This window comes from Tachysurus fulvidraco, chromosome 8, assembly GCF_022655615.1.
Source record: "Tachysurus fulvidraco isolate hzauxx_2018 chromosome 8, HZAU_PFXX_2.0, whole genome shotgun sequence".
Taxonomy (NCBI): domain Eukaryota; kingdom Metazoa; phylum Chordata; class Actinopteri; order Siluriformes; family Bagridae; genus Tachysurus; species Tachysurus fulvidraco.
This window is the reverse complement of record NC_062525.1, coordinates 2,552,257-2,557,256: the sequence shown is the minus strand read 5'-3', so window position 1 is coordinate 2,557,256 and position 5,000 is coordinate 2,552,257. Positions and strand designations below refer to the sequence as shown.

General features: G+C 43.1%; 2 protein-coding genes across 3 annotated transcripts in view; one reads left to right on the top strand and one right to left on the bottom strand.

Moving 5' to 3' along the window:
- zranb1a (zinc finger, RAN-binding domain containing 1a) overlaps window positions 1-5,000 on the bottom strand; it is a 32,452-nt gene that overhangs the window by 26,425 nt on the left and 1,027 nt on the right. The gene's annotated exons all lie outside the window — the stretch shown is intronic.
- LOC125138388 (4-hydroxyphenylpyruvate dioxygenase-like protein) overlaps window positions 2,520-5,000 on the top strand; it is a 16,312-nt gene continuing 13,831 nt past the window's right edge. Inside the window, exon 1 of one of the 2 annotated variants that reach the window (XR_007143709.1) lies at window positions 2,520-2,701. The gene's annotated coding sequence lies outside the window, so the exon portion shown is untranslated. The remainder of the gene's footprint in view (window positions 2,702-5,000) is intronic. The other variant, XR_007143710.1, reaches the window with a different exon arrangement.

Genomic DNA, 5,000 nt, shown 5'->3' with positions numbered 1-5,000 from the left:
CTGAGATAAGCGGTAGTTCGGATAAGCGGTAGAAAATGAATGAATGAATGAATGATTCTGGTTGGTCGTCATCTCAGTGGCATCCACAAAGATATCCATGAGCTTTGTTCTCTCTCTCGTTTGGTCAATAAAGAAGTTTACTGATTTATCTCCAACAGAAATGCTGAGATCTTCTCTTGTGTCACTACTGAGATCTTCTGAAAGATGTCTTCAATATATTTATCGCTGTGTGTAGTGAAAGGTCTGAACATGTCACAACCGTTGTAGGGACTGCCGACACTCACGTCCTTATACTGCATGTCAAAGGTTGACGAGGACCAAAGCAGCAGGTAGAGAAAGGCATTCACTAAATTCCAGTGGTTTTGTTACCATGACGTAAAGTGGATGTGTTTCCGGATGTCTTGGAAAACCGCCCTCTTTCAAAAAAAAAGCAAAAAAACAGCATACTACGAAGGACAAAGGAGTCATACAGGTAGATTTATTTTAGAAAACAAATAAACAACCAAAAACTATGGTTATGGTTAGGGTTAGGGTTAGGATTAGGGTTAGGATTAGGGTTAGATTATCAAATAGGCCACGCCTACCCGATGACGCAATATCTGTTACGCTGTTCTGAAATCCCGGGAAATAAGTGCATGCCGGTAGAGAAAGGCAATGATAATAACAGATTAGCCCAAATGGAGCAAGCGGTAAGTAAACGTTATGATTATATACTTTTGCACGGTGTCGTGTTACATTCACTTCAGTGATTTGATCAGCGAGAGCGATGTAATGAATTTAAAATGTTGTATTTAAGTTTCAGCATTTGCTTTTGGATTTTAAATTGGAAAGACTTCGCTCACACCAGGAACATGCTATTGGACGTGTGGCACTTGACATGGACCACGAGGGGCAAGGGGCAATGTGGCATGCTCGGAGTAAGCACACACTCTGTACACGCTCTAATAGAGGATTAGCCAAAATGTGGCAAGTAAACGTTATGATCGTCAGTGTCTTAATACACTTATTATAAGTTAGGCGTAGCTTCTTTGTCTAAGTAGTTACTTTTATTATAATTACGTTACAAAACTCATAAAATCTGTTCCATTTCCTTACTTTATTTATATGCCGTAAATCTTTTATGACTCTTTTATCTGAGACACGCAGAAGAAGATTTTTTTGAGAAATATCTCAGTGGTTTTGTGTTCATACAACGGAGCTCAACGGGGTCGAATGTTATTTATTAATGTTATTATTATAATAACGTCTGTCGTGTTCTGAAGGAAAAAAAACTTATACGGGCTTGAAATGAGACGTGAGAATAAATAAATTAAAAACTCAACTTGTTCTAAATTTGAAAATAATGTCAGGGTCTTTATTCACTTTTCATATAAACAAGTCTTATGGATTACCTTCATGCTGCCTTTAGAAAATGCATTATTCTCGGTTGAATCTGGCTGTGTAGGTTGTAAAAAGCAAAAGTTGTCTACTTGTTTTTGTGTTCTTCAGCTACCGGGTCACTACACGGATGGCCAAACCTTGTCAAATGTCTTGATCATGTTCATTAGCAGGTGCATTATTGTGTGAGTTTTTTTTCCCCCAATACATAATCACCTTCAGATGTTATTATCAACGATGCATTTAAGTTCAAGTGGTTGATGATAGTTTGATAATAAACAGTGTGGAAATCGTCAGAGACGGGAACAGGTCAAGGGTCAATATACCTCTCTCTCTCTCTCTCTCTCTCTCTTCTCTCTCTCCCTCTCTCACATAGACATAACATTTTTATTCCTCTTGGAAAAGAATTATTATTGTCTTCTTTCATAGTTAAGCGAGGGATGGACCGGAGTGTGAAGAGCGGTGAGGGATGGGACCGGAGTGTGTGAGCGAGCGAGGGATGGACCGGAGTGTGAGAGCGAGCGAGGGATGGACCGGAGTGTGAGAGCGAGCGAGGGATGGACCGGAGTGTGAGAGCGAGCGAGGGATGGACCGGAGTGTGAGAGCGAGCGAGGGATGGACCGGAGTGTGAGAGCGAGCGAGGGATGGACCGGAGTGTGTGAGCGAGCGAGGGATGGACCGGAGTGTGTTCCCACCTCACACCCACCCTTCCCAGGATTAGGGTCCGGAGTAAGAAAAAAGGACAAACAGTACGGATAGATGGACTTTATTAATCCCTGAGGGACAGCATTTGTGTGCGTGTGTGTGTGTGTGTGTGTGTGTGTGTGTGTGTGTGTGTATACCTCGGTCAGGAGGATAGCAAGCATGTCCTGTCTCTGAAATCGGATGGCGAGATGGACAAGCGTGAACCCGGTGTCGAAGGCTGAGGGACGGTTTAACAGACGCACTTCCCCTGACGTCAGCTGCCGAGCGATATCTCCACCTGACGATTTATACATCTCCACTGCAGCCAGGTCGCCTTCCACCACTCCTACAGAGAGAGAACAAAAACCATTAAGGCTTCAAGGAACAAAAAAACAAGACTTAAAAAAGGGGGGGTTAAATGTCCTTTTTGGTATTTTTGCCTGGTCCAATAGAAAATTAAGCAGTACATGAAGCTGCTTTCTATTTATATTATATTTAGGCCCATTATTAAAAGGGTGAAAACACCTTCCCTAAAACACAGCAAAGTCACAGGTGTCCTGCAAAACATCCCTCTATCACCTGGGGATGAAGGTGAGCTCTGTGTCCATGCAGTTCTCCACTGAAGGTCTCCATATGGGAGGTTTGTATATGGGCCTCTAAACTTTTTAGTGTCATGTGTAAGTGTCATGCGTACGTGTCATATAGTGTCATGTGTAAGTGTCATATAGTGTCATGCGTGTCATATAGTGTCATGCATAAGTGTCATGCAGTGTCATGCCTAAGTGTCGTGTAGTGTCATGCGTAAGTGTCGTGTAGTGTCATGCGTAAGTGTCGTGTAGTGTCATGCGTAAGTGTCGTGTAGTATCATGCGTAAGTGTCATGTAGTGTCATGCGTAAGTGTCATGTGTAAGTGTCATATAGTGTCATGCGTAAGTGTCATGCAGTGTCATGCCTAAGTGTCGTGTAGTGTCATGCGTAAGTGTCGTGTAGTGTCATGCGTAAGTGTCGTGTAGTGTCATGCGTAAGTGTCGTGTAGTATCATGCGTAAGTGTCATGTAGTGTCATGCGTAAGTGTCATGTGTAAGTGTCATATAGTGTCATGCGTAAGTGTCATAGTGTCATGTGTAAGTGTCATGCGTAAGTGTCATATAGTGTCATGCGTAACTGTCGTGTGTGTCATATAATGTCATGCGTAAGTATCATATAGTGTCATGCGTAAGTGTCATATAGTGTCATGCGTAAGTGTCATATAGTGTCATGCATAAGTCTCATATTGCGTAAGTGTCATATAGTGTCATGTGTAAGTGTCATAGTGTCATACATAAGTGTCATATAGTGCCATGTGTAAGTCATATAGTGTCATGCGTAAGTGTCAAAGTGTCATGCGTAAGTGTCATGTGTAAGTGTCATATAGTGTCATGTGTAAGTGTCATATAGTGTCATGTGTAAGTGTCATGTAGTGTCATGCATAAGTGTCATGTAGTGTCATGCGTAAGTGTCATAGTGTCATGTGTAAGTGTCATATAGTGTCATGCGTAAGTGTCATATAGTGTCATGTGTAAGTGTCATGTAGTGTCATGTGGAAGTGTCATGTGTAAGTGTCATATAGTGTCATGTGTAAGTGTCATATAGTGTCATGTGTAAGTGTCATATAGTGTCATGTGTAAGTGTCATGTAGTGTCATGCATAAGTGTCATAGTGTCATGTGTAAGTGTCATATAGTGTCATGCGTAAGCGTCATATAGTGTCGTGTGTAAGCGTCATATAGTGTCATGTGTAAGTGTCATGTGTAAGTGTCATGTGTAAGAACACAATCAGTCCTCACAACTTCATTATTCACATCACTGTGAGATTCCATCATCATCATTCCCTGTTGCATTAACACGGGACTGTTGATCATTGTCCCCTTGTTTATGGAGGGGAGGCAGGGAGACGGGGGGGATAGAGGGAGGGAGAGGGAGAGAGGGGGAGAGACACAGAGAGAGAGAGAGAGAGAGAGAGAGAGAGAGAGAGAGGGGAAGGGAAAGGGAGGGAGTGAGAGAGAGACATACAGGGATAGAGAGAGAGAGAGAGAGAGAGAGAGAGACATACAGGGAGAGAGAGAGAGAGAGAGAGAGAGAGAGAGAGAGAGAGAGAGAGAGAGAGAGAGAGACATACAGGGAGAGAGAGAGAGAGAGAGAGAGACATACAGGGAGAGAGAGATAGAGGTAGAGAGGAGGATGATGATGACATTGAGAGTGGGTGTTTTATTCATTTTAAACCAGTGGTCCCCGACCCTTAGGCCCAAGAAACATTAAATTATTCCCATGTTATTTACTGTGGTGTATTTCTCTCGGGTTTGAGCGACTTTCCATGGACGAGAGGTTAATAAACGGGAGCTGAGAGACGTCACCTAAAGCCGCACCGATACCGCGCATGCGCAAAATATCACGATATCGGGCCGGGTTTAGGTGACGTCTGGAGCTGAGCGGCTGCGAGCGGCAGTGGTGTTGTAGCTTTGGTGGAGAGAGAAGGTGTGTATCGCTCTTCTCTCTGTTCACCGGTACTTTGTCATGTTTAACAGTGCTTGGTGTACGTGTATATTGTGTTTGCTCAAATTTAACCCACAAATTAGCAAAAATGAGCACGAAACAGACGTCGTTAGGAAGTTAGAAACTCTGCCGGTGTTCTGTATTAAAGTCATGGCGGAATACCCTGAGATTGTCACCACAGCACTTACATCCCTATCGTCATGTCCGACATGCTATCTGTGTGAAGCGGGGATTTCTGCAGTGACGGCAACCGAAACAAAACAACGGAATAAACTGGACATAAGCGACACACTTCGGGTGTCATTGTCTCCTGTTACCCCAGATGGAACCGTCTCGTTGTACAGAAACAAGTTCAGGGTTCTCATTGGTATAGCGTTGTAGTGAGTTAAAAAGGCATGTTTAAATACA